Raw genomic sequence first — 18,512 nt, forward strand, 5'->3', positions numbered from 1 at the left:
GATAGGCAGCAGGGTTTAGCTGAGGTTCAGCCCTTGCTGTGTTGCGTTTCACGTTCCTGAGATCACTCAGGTTGCTGAGCCCTCGCGGTTTGTGCCGACTCCAGCCGGAGCGGAGGAGGCTCAGGACTTGCCTGAGCAAACCCTCTGCCTCGCTGCATCTTGACCTGAGCTGTGCCTGTGTCGTGCAGGGTACCAGGGTGGGAATGCCAAAACCATTTCTGGTTTTAACCTTGGTCTGGTGTGAGCGTTCACAGCGGCTCTGATGTCGCAGTGTGTTCGGTTCCTATCGAGCTAAATTCACGGCAACAGCCCCATAGCTTCTGGTGGCCACCGCTGTGTGCCACTGCTGGTCAGGTCTGTAGCTCTTCATCGCCGCGCAATTCTCCGATCCTTCAACACCAGGCAGGCTGGTAGTGGCTTCTTACCAGTGCGGGGAGGTGGGGAAACCTTCTGCTTCCCTAAGCAGCAGCCTCTCTTGGCTCCAAAGCTTTACTGTAGTGCGTGAACTGATGTAATTATTTCCGTTTGTGTTTAGTGCTAGCAGATGCAGACAAACTTGTTTTGTTTGGTGATTTTTAAAGATCTTGTTTCCTGTGTTATCCTAAGGTGTAAGCCAGGCTCTGACGCCGTGGTTATTACAAGAGGCTGCTCCAGCTTTTCCTTGGACTGCCAGGCATTTAAGAACTTTGCAAAGGGATTTTCCTTTCTGCTTGCCTCAGGTCGTGGGTGCATGTTGTGCTTTTCTTCCTTCACTTGTGAGAATTCCCAGCAGGATTGGCTAGTTTCTGTTGGACTTTTATGTTCTTGTACGTCTGCTTCAAAGCGAGTGCAGGGTGGCATATACTGTAGGCAAAAAAAGGTGTAAATAGGAGTTGATGCAATTATATGTTGACTTTGCATCTTAATCGTAGCAGTGCTGCAACGGACTGAGGATTGGTAACTAATACGTTATACAAATAATTGGTTATATAGGCTTTTATGGTTCAAATCAATTAGATTGATGGGTGAGTATAATTGCTCTCCAAAGTGTTCCTTTATGTCAGATCAGCTAACAGTTAACAACTGTTTCCTGTCTTTGTTCCCCTTTTCCACAACTGCCTGTAACAATGATTTTTCTTTATATATACTGTTTTAGATAAGGTTGTTAAATTTCTTGCAAACAGAGTATGGCCTTCGCCCCTCTCTAGGGCCTTCTGTTTCAAAGCCGATGGTCTGTCGCTTTGAGGGTAGAAGAAGAGGAATTAAGTTTGTGCTTCATTTGCTTGATCGTTTTTTTTTTTTGTTAGTCATGGCTTTATATCTCCCAAACTATGTAACACCCCTTCTGACAACAATGCTGCTAAAGCAACCCGTGGCGTTGACTGCATGAGCACGGCTTGGGGGTGGGTGCTCGGAGGGTTATTTGGAGTTAAAAGTCTCCTTTTGGCTCTTTTGTTCATCCCCAGAAGCAGACTTCCATGTGACGCCGCCTATCCCGTTCTTAGCCTGTGAAGGATTTCTGGGAGAATGTAGTTTTCATCTCTTTGCAGGGCATCCTGGACTGCAGCTTGTCTCTTCTGTCATCAGTGGAAATCACTAGTATGTTCTTAGGTGCCATGAACCCTGGATGCGTTTCGGGGCAGAACTGACCATTCATTAGTCTCCTTTCCTGGTGGATCAATCAGCGTTTGCTGAGAAGCAGAAGAGTAGCTTGAAGGGTGATTGATTTATGAAGTGGCGTATTAAGCATGTCTTTGCCAGGCAATCAGAAGGAAGGTTCCTGCCCTGTCTTTCCCCGTGGGCCAAAAGCAATGTTTCAGTGATCAGCAACCCCAGCGTATCATGGCTGTAGTACCAATAATGATTATATATAGCCCACGGCATCCTGGATGTGCGGCAGCGCTGTCTTGTGTTATCCAACAGTTTCATTGTCCTTTCAGTCCATTCTGCGAGGCTCCTTCACACTGGGCAGCACAAAGGCTCTGTGCTGGCTCCCAGATATTCCTGCGCTGGAGTATTCCATCCCGTAAGAAAGCCAACAGCCCTTCCTAAGCACGGTGCGGAGGAGGTAATGGGGAATCCTTTGGGTGCTCCATTACAGGAGGATGCACAACAAGGAGCCTGGTGGAAAGCAAGGTGACTCCTAAGTGCAGGAGAGCCGTCTGAAGAGCCCGCGACCTGTCCCGTAGACGCTGTGGCTGGTCATTGCTCTCCATCTGCCTTTTCCTGCCCATCTGTTGTCTCACGGTGGCTTGCAGTGCTCTGGGGTAGCAGATCCTTTCCTTGCGATGGGCTGCATGGGCTCAGAGGGGGCTTTGCTGGGGGCTTTAGCTGTTGACAGCATCAGCTGTGGCAGCAGTGATGATTAGGGTGCCCTGAGCTTTGTTGTAGCCTGGGCAATGGTCCTGTAGAAACCCCTGTGTTGGCAGCAGTTATTTAATGGTGAGGTTTATAAACAAGCTGCTCCTAGGGCTGGAGTAACTAGCACGATGGTTTTAATGATGTCTGAAGGTAGCTCATGAGCACTGCCTCAGAGAAGCACTTAAAAATGACTGTCGCTGCCCTGTGTTTTGCTCTAGTGCTGGAAATAGGAGCGTGGGGACTGACAGGTGGCCTTTGTCAGAGACCCAGCACACTTTGTAGGTGATGCCATTAGCTTCCTGACAGCAAAACAGCTCAGAGCAGCGCTCCTGACTCTGACCGAGGTAGCTCTGTGGGAGGTGCAGCCAAAAGCATATGGTGGGGAGGGCTGGATCCAGCCGCAGGGGACTCCTCTCGCTTTCCAGAGATCGTTAGCCTGGTGAAGTGACTCCCTTCTCCGGTGGTGAAGTGGTACCAGCAGACCTTTGCATGCTGTTTGAAAAACCAGAATATGCTGGTGATGGTGAGGCAGCTGGGTATCGTGATAGTAGCAGGAGCAAAAGAACTGCTCAAAGGGTCGATGTGGAGGTACAATGACACTTCTGAGTGAAGAGCTCGGCTTTCGTTGCTTGCTTGTATTTTCAGTGAAAAAGCAGCAGGACCTGTCTCTTTTAGAAGAGGTGAGAGCCAGGCATAGTTTTCTGACAAACTGGGCAAATTAACTTAAACTTGCTTTCCCTGTTACCCAAATATTCTGAACCTGACTGTCATGCACTCCTAAAAAGGTTTAAAATCCAAATTCAGCGAGGAGGGAGTTACAGGGATAGAGGGAGAATATTACGGTGAGGACGAAAGGCAGCAGAGTGCTGTTTTGTTTCTCTTCAGTCTAATCCATCTGGCTACCAGCTTCCTAATATTTAGAGCAGTAATCGATGGAGGAAGGTACTGGCTGTTGAATGCTGGGAACGCATTCTTCATAAAACCTGAAATTTGTTTTGAAATCTTGTTCAAGGGTTTGCTTAATATTCGGAAAGATATTTTAGCTCTTCTGTAAATTCCCTCTCCTCCTGCACAACAGGCCCCCCAGAGGATGACCCAGTGCTGGGTTTCTTACTTTCAGATAGTTAAAAGTTACCATGATGTGCTGAGATACCGGTGGCCATAGCCATGCAGATGGATGCTGGAATAAAACACGGTGGTGTTCCCGCTGTCTCAGAGAGCATCGCTCAGGAGTGCACAGCCCAAAGCACCTGCTCTACTGCTGTGTAAGAAGCCTCTCTTTTAATTTCAAGTTCAGGTGTTGCTTTGTTCAGGTTGCAGAGTGAGCTGTGTCCTGCTGTCTCTGGGAAATACGTCAAAAGCATGTAAGAATGAGAGAGCTGACAGCCTGTAATAAGATCATCGTGTTGTGTAAGTAACGATAGGGCAGGTACGTCTGGATTCAGTAAATGTGCTTTCATGGCAGCAAAGCATCCCAAAGCACAGACCCACGGACATTACCCCATCAGGTGAAATACCTAGGGCTACATTGCTGGTACAGTACAGAGATTGTTTTGTTGTTGTTTTTTTCTTTTCCTCCAGACTTATATATTAAACCATCAAGAGTCTTAAATAAATGTCACATCTAATTTGGCACCCAGGCCATGAAGCCTGCAGCTGCCCTGGGCCAACCCTGACAGCTCTGCTGTGTCAGTTTATCTGCCTGGCAGAAAGACCTGCTGCTCCCTCCTGACTCGCTGGCGTCTGCACGCTCTCGTCTGTACCGGGAGGTTTGTGGGTTTACACAGTCAGCACGATGCCAGATCCTTCTCTCTGTGGTAGAAGGTGCTCCGGCAAAGCCCTCCAGCCTTCAGAAGCGTCCTCGGTGCCTGCAGCCGGGAGTGTAAGTGCTCTCCAGGAGAGCAGCGGTAGGGGATGCTTAGCAAAGCGTGTAGAAGCAGGCAGTGCATATGCTTTCTCCCTCGTGGGCCTTGGAGGCAGCATTTTTCTGTGCTGGAGGCTTTATTCACGTCTTTGTTTAATCGCTTCTGATGGTTTTACCTTCCAAGCCTTTGTCCAGTTGCTTTGTGGATTTATAGCGATGAGCGCCTGTAGGCACCTATGGCAGTACGTTCCAAAGGAAGGAATATTCCTAGGAAAAGTACTAGAACTACTTTTCTCTCATTTTAACTAATACCATTTCAGGCCCTCGGGTTCCTGTTTTACAACAAATTGTGACAATTTTTTCCTTGTTCACTTTTTCCCAGGCCATTCATACTTCTACAAACCTACCTATCTCCTGTGTGGTTTCTAGGTTGAGGAATCCTGTTCAGTCTTCGTATAGAAGCTGCTCTGTACTTCGGAGAAGGGCAGAAATTTCAAAGGCTTCAGCCTGGTTTTTAAGATCAGAACTATACCCATTATTTCAAGACCCACCTGGCCATGGGTTTAGACAGCGAGATCATGATAGTTTTCGTGGAGTTCATTTTGCAGTAGTTGAAGATGTCAACATCAGGCTAGACAGGAACTCCTTGACAGCTGGGAAGACCTACATCACGCTGTCAAACCACAGATCCGTGGTCATCCACAATCGGAGTAAAGTCATAGCCCACTCCAGTGGAAGGCTTTTGTTAGTCAAGAAGAGGAGGATCAGGAGAACCTGAGGTTCATTGGGAAGATTCATTTAAGTAAGACACGCTGCCCAAGGGTAAAACTAACGTACGGCCTCAGAGGGATGTTGGTGCTTTTTTGAATGGCGTAGGACAAGTAAACCATCCACGACACCAGGGTGTCCCCCCCTGGGCTTCAGGGTAATGGAGCTCAGTGCTTCCCATTCCGGTTCCATCCATGTTCCAGCTCATGTTTTGGGGAGGAAAGGTTGCATTTCCTCGGAGAGCAAATTCCCATCTGTGGGAGCCCTAAGTCAGTGAGGCCAGGTCCCTGGGCTCGCAGAGGGTCTGTGAGGCTGAGGAAGGTGTCGGCGCTCCTTACCTGGGACTGCGTTGAGCGGTAGCACCTAACAGCTGCAGGCAGCGTACCTGCTGTGATATTCACTGCAGTTTCTTCCCCTCCAGCTTTGATAAGATGGCAACCTTCTTCAGCCTTCTTGTCCAGTAGTGCGCAGGGCAGGGTGCTTTGCTGGCCCCGAACGTTGAGGCCATCCGGCTGTAGGATGCTGAATTGCCTTGCGCTGTCCCGGCTTCCAGCACAGCGAGGTATCCCTGCCCCTTCTCCGGGGCTCGGAGAGTTCGGAGGTGGAGGGTTCTGCGGGGAAGGCAGGGCAGCACAGGACTTGGAAGTGCCTTGGGGCGTCAGCACCTGTGTCTTCGTGGTGCTGAGAGGTGGGGCAGGCTCTCCACAGGGTGTCTCTGAAGCTTTGAAATTCCGTTTGGGGCAGCAGGGAAACACTTCTAGCCCAAGGGGATGCACTGGAAAAGACACTTAGAAGCTGGGGTGATTTAGGGAGTCCTTGTGTGCCTTCTCAGAGTTGAATGGCTGTAGGTGTATAGGAGTTAGTCTGAACCCAGAGCTGGTCAGGAAACTGCCTTCAGCTGGAGAACTTTTTGAGGGCTTCTGAGCAAATAAAGTTCAGTGTAATTAGGTCAGAAATGCCTTGAAGGCCAAAACTAGTTTTCCACTCTTCTCTGTTTTTAATTGCGCAGTGTGTGACTTCTGTGCAAGATCAGTGTGTTAACAGAAAAAGTCTCATGACCTTCTCTTAGTACGTCCCTGCGCCATTCTTTTAGCATCTCTTCCCACCTGCCTATCTCAGATGGGACCCTGAGTGATCCTCTCTCCCCTCAGAAGCAACCAGGTTTCCCCACAGTTAACTTCAACCCATTTTTTTCCAATGGCACTTGATCTTATGCCAGCTCGTGTTCTGTACTCTGAGCAGAGTGCTTTGTTCTTCCTTACTTGCAGTCTTAGGGGTGGTCATCGCTCCGAGGCCTCTGTGCTGCTGTAGCAGAAGCTTTTGAGATGTCAGAGCAGAGAGGACCTTTCCAATGGGAGGAGGCAGTTCAGCACCCTGCGCTTGGCTGTCACCCCAAAAGACCTGGATCATCACAAGGTCTACCCAGGGGTTTGCTCTGTCTCCCTCCTGCAGGACTTTCTGGGATTCAACAATGGAATTATTGTCTGTTGATGAAGGCTTAGTTGAGGGTTGCTCATCTCGGTGCCTGGAAGCCCCGCTCATGCACAGCGCTGTAGGTCAGCCGTGGAAAAACATTTCTCATGACACTCCACAGGGAGCAAGCCAAAGAAAGTATTTTTGGCACTGGTGACAGCATTTGCCCGAGGCTCTGTCTGCGTGCTGCTAGTAATGTCCATGGCTGTGTTTCCTTTCTAAATGTATTGGAATTTAGCTGGGTGGTGATTGCGGTCCTGTTTATACCACGTTGCCCTGATGTGCTGTGTATGGAGCCTTCCCCTCATTGCCCTCGAGTAGTCACCTGCTGGTCCTTGGTGGCCAGGGGACTGGAGCGTGAAGGGGGCACATCCACGTGCCAGCTGGGAAGCAAGTGCTCTGCAGCAGTGCTCCCTTCTCACCTCTCGGTTGCGAGCTTTAAACACTAGAATGATTGCTGCTACAACTACCGAGTGAGGGAGAGGTGACCTGTGTCAAAGCTCTGAGGAGAAGGCCAAAAAGAGAAAAATGTTGAAGTGGTTCAAGGCTGGATGTAAGGGTTTGCATTCAGAGATGCTGGTCCTGCCTTCGTTATTGGGTGATGCTAGGCAAAGTCCCTTCACCTCTCGGGGCCTCTGTCTTCATGCATATAAACCCATTAATTTCACTGAAGTGATGCAATGCCTGAAAGTCCGTGAGTTGGCTTTTCAAATGCTCTGGGATCCTCTGCTGGATGGCAGTGTAGGCAGTGGAGCAGATCTAGTTTGCTTATCCCTGCCAGTCCAAAAGGGAAGGTAAAAAAGAGTGATGCTGGTAACCTGCAGCTGAATCCCAGCTGCTCTCCCCTTGCCAGCGAAGCACTGCAGTGTGTGCTCCTTCATCTTCATCCATCTCCCCCAGCACCTCTACGGGAGGAAAAGCCATCTGAGGGTGTTGGTGGGTTGTCCATTAGTCGTGGCAGTAGCTTTGAGCCAGGAGGCTCTCCTGAGGGCTGCTAGCTTTCAAAAACCTCCTCTTAGCTCGTGAGTGTGGCGTAAAACTACCTGCCGTGCCAGCGAACAAGTGATAACCTGATCTGCCTGGGACCCCGTGGCTTGGGGTCAGCCCCTTGCTGAGCTGCTCCTGCTGTTCCTCCCCCAGTGCGTGGCTGCTCCTGCGCTTACGCGACAGTCTCTGCAAATATGTTGTTTATTAAATGATCTGCTTGGTTTGTGTCTCCCCATGGCTGCAGGCGCTGTCGCAGGCTGCAGAAGCAGGAGGAGAATGAGAGGGATTCTTTTCTCAAGCAGTGTGCAATGGACCCCACGCTCCAAGAACGCCTTTCCCTTCTCTCCCGTGCCTTCCAGAACCAGAGGGCAAAGGTGCGAGAAGACTCTATGCTTTTCTCCAGTGATATTTTTGCCATTGAGCCGGTGGTAAGCGATAGCTGAGAACCTCTCTTCCTCCTCCTCCTCCTCCCTGAATGAGGTCACTTGGCAGATACCCGCGTCAGCGTCTTGATGTGCCGAGAGGGAAGACATGAGGTTTCTAGTGAGGCTGGGAGAGGTTGTTGCAAAAAGCGTTTCTAAACAGTGAGCTCCTGGCAGGCGGCGAGAGCCTGCCTAAAGCTGAGCTCTGCTGCAAGGGCTATAAATTAAGGGCACTTCATAAGTGTCCTTACAGTGTTCAGGGGTACTGATTATTATATATAAGGGCAGGCCTTACACGTAGCGTATGGGGATTAACCATGGGCATTAGTTCACCTATTGAAGAATGAAAAGGTCCTCTATGGAAAGGAGGCCAAGTTCAGCCCGTTTAATCACGGAAAGACCAATCCCTTCATATAATCTGGATTTATACCATGTGTGACTCTCCCTCCCAGCATCGTCTGTGAGCCTGCACGCAAGGCTGGCAGCTTTAAACGAACTTTTTGAGTTTCATTGCAGACTTGGAGAAAACTTTTTGCTTTTGTGTTTGCGCAATCAAAACCTCATGTCCTTCAATGAAACAGAGCCCTGACTGAGTATTTGCATGGTCTGAGATGAAGAATGCCTGCTGCCTGAGCAATGCAAAATCCCTTCTCATCCTGTTGCAAACGCTAGAATAATCCGAGCCTCTTCTTTCTTTTATAGTAGGTGAAACCATTATTTTTTTTTTTTAAGGAAGGGGATCTTGTTCTCTTCTTGGTTACTCCTATAGCCCGAATGAGGCTGAGAGCCCCCCATGTGAGCACAGCTGCAGTTTCACACCACTGCAGCTGAGAGCAGCATGATGGGACCAAGAGCCTGTGTCAGAGCAGCGGGGGTATTGCAGAGAGCGGGAGCCGATCGCCTGAGCTGTGCCAGCTGGTTTTGGAGCATGTCCCAGGGCTCCTGCTTCATTACAACTGGGCTAGGTCTCCATAACGAGCTTAACCTGCTCTTGGGCTCCTGAAGTGCATTAGGGTGAGGTCCAGCAGCCTGGCTGCCCGCTGAGTCCTGGTGCTCCGTGTAGCGCTGTACGGACCCAGAGTGTAGCCTGGCCTCAAGTCTCGAGTGGAAACCTTTCCTGAATGGCTGTGTTGATGTTACAGTTGGCTTAGGACTGGGTGTAAGTGGGATACTACAGGAGTTGTTCCCCTCCTGGCTGGTTCAGCATTATCAGTCTTTAGATTTCCATTAATTCCATGATTTATGGAACAATGGGTTTCACATTCATAGTTTTGCTGATGTCTGTCTTCCCCCCTGGCGTACGGGTGTCTTCACATCAAATGTTAGTCTTTTTTCCTATCAAATGTAAGATCTAAAAATCCACTGCTGCTGACTTCCACAACCTTCTCCCCGGTGAGAGTCCCGTAACTTGTAGCGTGGACAGAGACCCTTCTTGCAGCGCCGTGTAAATCTGCTGGAGGGGCCCCACCAGAGCTGGGACCTTGCTGCCTCGGACCTTCTGGCCAAAAGCGGCGGCTGCTCTTCTCACCTATCACCTGTGGTGCCTGGGAGCACCCTATAGAAAGAATCAAACCCTTGGAACAAGTGGCTGGAGGTTAGGAGGCCGCTGGAGGGACGATAGCCTTGGAAAGGCTCTCTGGGCAGGGTGGCTTTGCAGGGTTTGTGCAGCAGCTTTGCTGTGTAAGCGGGCCGTTAGCTGCCAGGGGTTGCTCTCAGTGGAAGCTGCAGCAGGCTATTTCGGCCTGTATAAGCTTAACTTGCTGATGAAAATAATAAGAGAAAAGAGGAGGAGCGGTTTTGCAGTCAGCCTGTGACCATGAACGTTTTGAGCAGCCGTCCAAGCCTGTGGGAAACAAGCTGTTCTGTAACTCTGACTTCCTGAGTGCATCTCAAAGTTGATTTATTTTTGCAAAGACACATGGTATGTCAGCAGAAGCATCTGTGGTAGAAGCCCAGGTGGCTCTCAAAGGACAAAGTCCTTGCTTTTTGCTGCACCTTCCCCACCACAGCTTAGCTGTAAGTCACAGTACAGACACGTGGGAGCTGACTCCTTGGAAATGGAAACCAGAGGAAAGGGAGGAAAAGGATTTGTAATCATTGCTCTTACCTTGACAAGTCATCACTGTCTTGTCATTGCCTGGTAGCGACTCCTCAGTGCCACGTGTCAGCTCTGAGCCGATGGAGGTGGTCTTCAAGATGTGCAGGTTACGCAAGTGCTACTGCTGTTGGTGCAGAGGTTGGGCCAGGAGATAACAGCGATATTTGTTCCTGCAAACGTCCACCTCAGCTGAGGTGCCCAGCTGGTCCCCATCCAAATGAGAGGGGACTGCAGAGCACTTTGGTTTTTGGCAGAAGGCGCCATCTCCAGTGGGAGCTATGGTCCATCCCTCCGCTCGCTGTGGGTTCGGTTATTGATGGGAAGGGGCAGATACTGGCTTTGGCGCTGCCTTTTCCCTGAGTGCCCTGAACTAACAGGATGCACTTTGGGGAGTCACTTCAGTACTTGTGTTGCCAGCTCTGCCTTTGGGGGTTTTGGTGTGCTTTGAGCAGTGATTTCCTTTCCATGGATCACCTTCTCCCTCCACCAAACAAAGCAGGCCGACAGTTGGTGGTGCCCCACTTTCCAAGACCAGCTTTTTCCTTTTCAGGCTGGTGGAGGTTGAGGAGATTCGCATTATTTAGGGGCTGAGGGAGGGGAAATAGGATCTGCATCTATTTATGGTTGGTCTCCTTACTGAGGTCACTTCTGTAGCGGTGAGTCATGGTGTGCCGTCCCCTCGGGTATCACGTTGGCATATGCTGTAGCAAAGCCAGGGCACAACAGCAGGAGTTTTTGTGCTGGATCATCATACATCCACCGTCTGTATTTTATGCCACCTGCCAGCTGCAGCCTGCCTGAGGCTGACATTAAGCCAGAAGTGTTGCAATATCGTGTTCACAGCACTGCATAGTTGCATTTCTGTCCTGGCAAGCATCCACGGTAGTTTTCCATGATCTGACTCAACTGCCATCTTACGGAGAATATGCTAGCCGCGGCAGACCGCTGGCTCCTGCCGTGTCCTAGGGCTGGTACGCCTATGTAGCAGTAGCCCGCAAGGGTGAGTAGTGAAGTGTATCCTTTTAACCAGCAATTCTTTCTTCCCCGTGGGGTAGCAGGAATGTGAGGAACCTTTCCAACAGCCTATTTTCATTTCCCAGGAGAAATAGGTCACAATATTTTCCAGTTTTATGGTCTGACATACAGCAGTAATGAAGGGAGAAATGACAAAGGTTTCCCAAAACAGTCATGTCCTTCACAATTTTTTTTTAGCCACAGAATAGTAGAATAATGTGTAACTGATGATTTCTTCTTGCCCTCTCCCTTTGAGTCAAACAGTCTGGCGTGCAGCTTCACTGACAATACAGGGAAGCTGATTGTGGACGTACTGCCTGAAGTTTCTGTCCAAATACGTTGAATCCTGGAGAATGGTGATTTCATGTCAGAAGCTCAAGAGGTTTGAGTCTGTTAACTGCTGCTGCAGGTTTTCTTGGGAGTGAGGATATGAGTGCAAGGCTCCATCAATAATGCTGTGTTAGGATTGTTGCAGAGAGCTGTGCGGGTGCATATGAATGGATGGGTTGTGTTGCTCGTCCGTAGGCTTGTCTCCTCTGATGCCTTAGAGCAGTCTCATCTGACTGTGCCTTGGGATCCAGCAGCACCCTGGGTGTAGGGAGATATGTCCCTTACCAGGATCTTACTGCACCACTGACTGGCTTCCTGGAGCATGGCAGGACATCTGGTGAGTTATACAGCGTACAGAGAGATGCCAGCAACACTGCAGCAATCACCGTGGTCTCGGTGGTGTTGGGCAAATCATCCCGCTGGGGCCTCGGCCGCTGGGAATAACACCTGCAGGGACCCATCGCCACTCCCTCGCTGTTTGAAGATTTACGCTTGCAGGGTTCTCCCAGGTTCTTGCTGAAGCTGGATTTTTTTTGTGCAGCGGAAGTTCACCATTTTGGTGTTCGGTTTGGGTTATTTTGAGCCAGGATCACATTCTCGTGTCAGAGAAATGCCACGTGGGCACTGACCCAGCTCCGGTTCCGCTTCCGACAGCAGCGGTGATGCAGGAACGGGAGGAGGCCAGGACAACTAGGGCTTTGTGTCATGGGCAATGTCTCATACCCCCTGTGGAGACCTGCAGGCAGCTGGAGCAGATTGCAAAGCCCTGGTATTCCTCTTCTGCCAGTTGTTGCCTGCAAGCAGAGGGAGGCTTGGACAGTGAGCCCTGGCCGGGGTAGCCAGCCCTGACGGGACCTTGCCTTTGTTTGTGAGCTGGTTTACAGATCTCTTCTGCAATGATGAAGGCAGGCATGGTTTTCTTTCTTTCTGTCTTTGTAACTGAGAATGGAAAAATCCATTTGACTTGCTGAATCTCTTCTGATCTGAGAAGACGTGTTCACATGGCTGTAGTGACACGGGGATATAAGGGAAGGTTTGGAGGGAAACCGTATCTTTTCTTTAGGTCAGCTGGCACTTCTGAAGAGATCCTTGATATGCCGAAGCCAGCCAGTTTAGTTCCTTTATTATAGCCCTAATTAAAAAAAAAAAAAAAAAAAGGCAAGCCTTTACCAGGTGCTAGTTAAGGTAAGGGACTTAATTTTTTTCACAGCTGCTTCCAAAGTCTTACACATTTTGTAAGTGTTGTTTGCTCCTTGCTCATCATTGATGCTCTAAATAAAGGCTTACAGGGCTGTGGTTGAAAACAAGAAATGTAACGTTTGAAGGTAAATGGTTTGTTGTCTCCTGTCTTAGGAGGGAGATGTCTGGCCAAATTCTTCAGTTGAAATTTATGTGATCTTCAAACCCCGAGAAGCCAGAGTGTATCAACAGTCTGCTGCGACATCTCAGGTACAGCTCCTTTCTCCTCCTCCTGCTACCCACAGCAAAGGCGAGGCACAAATACTCTTCCAGCCCAGTTGGTTCCCACGGAATTCCTAGGAAGAGCCGGTGGTCAGCAGGGCAGTGCCAGCACCTTCCTGCTGTCCCTGTGGCTCCCAGCTGGTCTGTGCAGAGCCAGGGCTTAGCGCGCCTGGCTCCGACCGCTGATCCCAGAGCAGCCAAAGCAGCGAGCTTTCATACCATGCATTCGTTGTGCTGCAAGGTGTTTGTAAAGGCAGAGAGGTACACAGCAGAAGAGCTTTGGTGGACAAGCACTAAGCCCCTATAGACCTCCAGGATGAGCCTTTATTACGTGGATGCACCATCGGGCTCCTGAGGCGGTAGGAGCTGAGTGAAACGTGCTCCCTGCCCCTGGGTCACCTCCCGCTCTCCAGGCGCTGCCAGACCGTAGTGGCTGAGCCCTGCTGAGCGCAGGGTGTCTGTGAACGTGCCACACGTGTGCTGCTGTCCCTGCGTGGGAATCGTCACCTCGTGGCTCAAGTCTATGCTTCATCTGGGTCGCGTGTTACAGGGCTCGCTGTCCTCAGCAGGGTGAGCACCCTCCCCAGAAGTCAGAGTGCGAGCAGCCTGCTAGACAAGCTTTATGCTCCTCCCGGCTGACAGAAGTGCTGTCAGGTCTTTTTCTGGGAGCGGTTATCACTGACCCACCGAGTTATGCCGCCTTTGCCCTTACAGAGGTGATGGCCTTGCTGTGCTGGCACGGGGCAGGGAATGCTTGCAGCAAGCTCCGTGGTTCAGGTTACCTTGTCCTTCCTCTCCGTCCGTGTGGTGCTGCTTGAGGTGTTTTTCAGGAGTGGGAGGTCCCTGTCAGATTTCCATCCAGGGAACGCTCTGGTTTTCCCCATCTAAGAGGAAGGAGGTGCGAGGCCCGTGGTCCCCAGCAGCCAGGCTCCCGTTCTGGAGGGTGCTGAGATCACTAACCCAGCTGCTTCGAGCCATTCCTTACTTCTCCAAGCTGACAGATACAAAGGCCATGAAACAGCTTTTTATTGATACGGTAATTGCGCAGGGTTTACTTGGCAAATGCCACCTACAGTAATTAACCAGGGCTCGTGTTAACAAACCGCCTTCCTGGCCGCCAGCTGCAGTTGTTAGAGCTGTGGAAGGAAAGGGTTGATTTAAAAAGTTGCTCCCAAGGGAATCCTGGCTCAGCGCTGTGCTCCTGGCCCTGGGATTTTTGCTGTGGTGGTGGGGCTGTCCATCACTTTGCTGCAGGGATCTCCAGGGGTTGTGCCTGGAGAGCTTTTGTTGTTGTTGTGGCAGAGAAATAGGAAAATTACTTACATGCAACCTGGGAGTTACAGGAAACAGAGCTGGGCAAGCGATCGGTGTTTAGAAAGAGGAGCCTGCTCTGGAAAAACCCTCGTGGTCCCTCAGGAGATCTGAACTCTTCCATGGGCCCCTTGGGAGAGGACCTCAAGGAGGTCACCTACCCCCCATCCCTCACAAAACGGAGCTGAGCCGCTGTATCGTCAGGGTGGAGACCGTCCCAGGGTGCAAAAAGAGTTTAAAGAAGAAACCCGTGATCTTTAACTAGGGAGTCATTAATTTTGCTTCTTGACGACTCTGAGCGGTGTGACAGCCTTCCTCGTGCATTTGCATGCCAGTCACAGATCCCTTTGGAGGACGATTTGCAGACAGCGTGTGCCCCTTGCAGGGAATATTTAGTAGCTTTGCCCTAGTGCAGCACTGTGAAATTGCAGTTGGATCTCGAGCCCCACGGGGAAGTGGCTGGCCTCCATGTGTGTTTTTGCAGTTGCCTCCATAAATTGCTTAGCCGAACGCTTCTGGATCAGGTGATTTACAGAACTCATCAGCACTGTGCAACTTGCAAAGCCAGCGGTTAAGAAGTGGTTTGAAATTTGTTTTGTTTAAGCTCAAAATGAACTTTCTTAGTTATTCATGCAAATAAAGCCATGGCTCTTGAGTGCTGGAAGGAAGCACGTGGTGGGGGGGCTCAATCACCTAAAATTCTTTTTTTGTTGTTTTTTTCTGGATATGGAAATGTACTGGGTTACATCTGATTTCTTCCAAAACCCATTTCTAAGCCGCTTTTGCAGGGAGAAGCAAAATCCTAAGTGCTGATCCCTCCTTCACTTGCCGTGTCCTACATCGTGTAAAACTGGATCTCTGTGTTGATGTGGTTGGTTGAGAATCACGTTCAAAACCAACCTCAAAACCTGGGGACGTTCCGTGGGCAAAAAAATGAGTGCCAGAAAGCAGCAGAAGTTAGGGACTTGGGAAACAGTTCTGTGCTGTTGGGCCACCCACACCCCTGTTTCTTTGAATGCCGAGTTGTAATCCCTCCATGATGTGCCAAGGTGTTAACCCGACTGAGATCCGAATTCTCACTCCACAGAACCAGGTGTGGCTTTGGGACTGAGGACAAGGAGGCTGCGGCCCCTCCATGCCCTGGTCCATGTGCTCTGGGACATGCTGTGGTGGGGGCATCACACGGTCCCAGCCCGGGGTACCCAGGCCTTGGCCAGCGGCTGGGTGCTCCTGGAAGCCCCAGCTGCTAGCGAGGAGCGGGACATACTCTCTTTTTTCTTTCTTTTTCTCTCAGCTGTCCTGAATGGTCTGTATTTTACTCTGCTCCTCCTCCTTTCAGGAGAGCACTCTCTGAGGTTCACCTGGAAGGAGAGAGCGTAAAACTCCCAGGGTTTCCTAAAGTTCCAGCATCAATGGTGGGGCAGAAGAAAGGATAGCTTCCGCAGACCTTCCAGGAGAGGCTGAGGGCCTGCTGCAGAAGGGAAAGAATGGCCACTGATTTTTTTTGATGATAGTGGCCGTGGGGCATGCCTCACCCATGATTATGGGCAAAACTTGTCCCTTGGAAATCTTTGTCATTTCCTAAGAGCTTTGATGGTTTAGAACATCAAGTTTTTAATGAAAATTAGGCCACATGTGATGCAAGATGGAAAAATCTTCTGAACAGCGAGCACCCAGTACTGCCTCTTTTCGGGTGTCTGTGCAATAGAAGTACACAGCCCTCTGATGCGTGCCTGAGCTGTGAAGTGTAACTCATCTCTGCTGTCAGCTGGGCTGCGGCTGGATCCACTGAAAAACCGCTGAATTCAGCAAAAGCTCCCTAGCTCTTCCTTTCTGGCTTTGGATGTGATCAAACATCCCCGTGCCACGGTTGCAAGCCCAAAGTCAGGGATCACTGAAAAGGCTGTTCCAGGAGGGTTTTTTCCGAGTTGTGATCTAGTCACACGTGGGCTGCTCTTTGCAATAAGAAGTTGGTTTGGACATTCTGGAATGACTAAGCAGCAGACTTTTATAAAAAAAGAAATCAACTTCCAGTCCCTAAGCTTTAGTTAATGGTGGGTGTCACACAAAAGGAGCTCAAAGGATAGAGGAATAGTTTTGCACAAAAGCCACAGTGACGGTTGTGTACAACTTCTGGGGCTACCTTCTGCTCCTTGTGCTACTCGCTTTCCGTACAAGAGTAGAATGGGATGGCAGTGTTACCGAAATCTCGGAATGAAGAACTTATCAACACCAATGTGATGTAGATAAGCAGACTTTTCTTTATGGACGGCCGGGTGCGTGAGCGAGTCCCCTCACGATCGACGCACACCATGGTTCAAAATCATACACCTTGTATAGAACTGATTCATACATATTCATTAAATATCCATGCATAATCGTAAGATTTCCCATAAATCATTAACATACTCTCCTCCCATACCCGATTCTGCGCAGTAAAGGTTAGACAGGTCCGGAAATGGGTCTGGGGTACGATTTGGGTAGGTGGTATGTGAGTCGGTGGTCTCGATCTCCCCCTGCCGGAATTACCTGCCACTTGAGGTAACTGTTTCTTGGCCGGCAACTATGGGTTGCTTCACTCGACTCTTCCCAGTTCACATAAATTCTCATTTTGACATTTTAGTACATCCTCCTAGGTTACATATAAACAATCATCTCAAATCTTAAGTCTGTTATCTAAGTTCTAAACATTCCTACTAGGTGATTCTGACCAATTCCTCCGGCCTTGGTACGGGGCTGTACAGAGGATCTTCTATAGCCGCTTTTTACTATAACTATAAGTTTCATTAAAATATATTTTCTTATCCTCTTGTATTTCTATTACATGATTGATTTTATAAAATCAAATAATCAATCAAATAAAGTCAATCTTAACTTATTAGCAAATCTATAACATTTCCCCATCCTCTTATATTTCTATTACATGATTGATTTTATAAAATCAAATAATCAATCAAATAAAGTCAATCAATCTTAACTTATTAGCAAATCTATAACATTTCCCCCCTTTGAAAGTGTTGAAAATCATTATTTCAATACTTTCACATTATTTACATATCATTTGTTTCAACATATTTTGGTGGTGGGCTATACCTTGGTGGACTGGTTGGTACTTCTCTCATGATCATACGATTGATTGCAATTCTGTTGGTAAACTGCTTCTTCAAACATGCATATACCAACATGATCATCAAAAAGACAATCAGTAACAGAAACAAAGTTTTGATTAGGGATTGTATCCAAGAGCTCAAGTTCCTTCCTAATTTGTTAAAAATTTTCCCTAACCAGTCTTCTGACATATCTTCTTGAATTGATTCTGTTTCTTTTTCAATTTTATCTAATAAATCCAAATCATGTTCCACATCTTGTGTGACATTTGAAATGGGGATGCAACAGTGGTCCAGTTTATCTTTGAGATATCCACATACTCCATGTTCTTTAAGTAGGAGCATATCTAGTGCCATTCTATTTTGTAAAGTCATTCTAGAGGTCGCCTGTAATTGTATATTCAATTCCTTAAACCCCTTTTTGGTAACGTTTGCTAATTTTTCCACTTGACCAGTTAACTTATAAAGCCATGCTCTGTTTCTATATGATGCTATAGGATTTAAAAGTGATTCAATTGCCCAGCCAATTTTCACTCCTGTAGATGGTTCATTCCAAGTATCATCATTTGTCTCAGATCTCTTTGTTCGTTTCAGTTCTAAATTTTCTAGAGATCCTCTAAATGGTGATTTCTTCCAAATCGGACACAATGTTGGCACGCCTAAAGTTATTTGTTTCACTTTACCATCTAATGGTAGATGAGTTGTCCAGGTTCCATCACTCAATGCCCAAATTAAATGTCCTGGACTTTGAATAGTAGATTTTCTACAACTAAACATAATTCCTCTTCTGGGTATATAGGCGCTAGATAGATTGAGAGTATTCTTAAGACCTCGACAAAAACAACCATATTTTAAAGCGGCAGCCAAAGGAGGGATTCTTTGAATTATTAAGTCTGCATTGCTACAATCATACACTTTTTCACATTTCCACCATGGCACTATTTTATTCTCCTTTTCTCCCAATGAAGTTGATCTATCATTGACCCAGGGTAATACTGAAAACACTTTTCCATCCCAGGTAAAACACCAAGGAGTTTTTGCCATATACTGAAAATGGGAATATAAGGTCATAGACCAAACCGAATCCCAAACTATTTCCTTTTCCTGTAGGGTTCGATTCTTTTTCTCACATTTTGTCTCGGTTATCCATACACTGGTGTTTGTTGTAGCCATTTTAGGCTAGTAACACCATCCCTTGTTCCCTAAATCTCCATATAATCCCGGTTTAGCTACAAATCATCCTTTACATTCCCAAATGGTTGAATATACTGGTGATTCTTCCCCAACTTTAACCTTTTGCAATTCCCAAGTTTCCCTAGGTTCTTGTTTACAATCCA

The 18,512-nt window shown here is 48.4% G+C and overlaps 1 pseudogene; it reads left to right on the forward strand.

Moving 5' to 3' along the window:
- The window catches only part of LOC129785259 (hydrocephalus-inducing protein homolog), a 75,844-nt pseudogene that overhangs the window by 40,194 nt on the left and 17,138 nt on the right, over window positions 1-18,512 (forward strand).

The sequence above is a fragment of the Falco peregrinus genome, chromosome 10 (genome assembly GCF_023634155.1).
Source record: "Falco peregrinus isolate bFalPer1 chromosome 10, bFalPer1.pri, whole genome shotgun sequence".
NCBI lineage: Eukaryota > Metazoa > Chordata > Aves > Falconiformes > Falconidae > Falco > Falco peregrinus.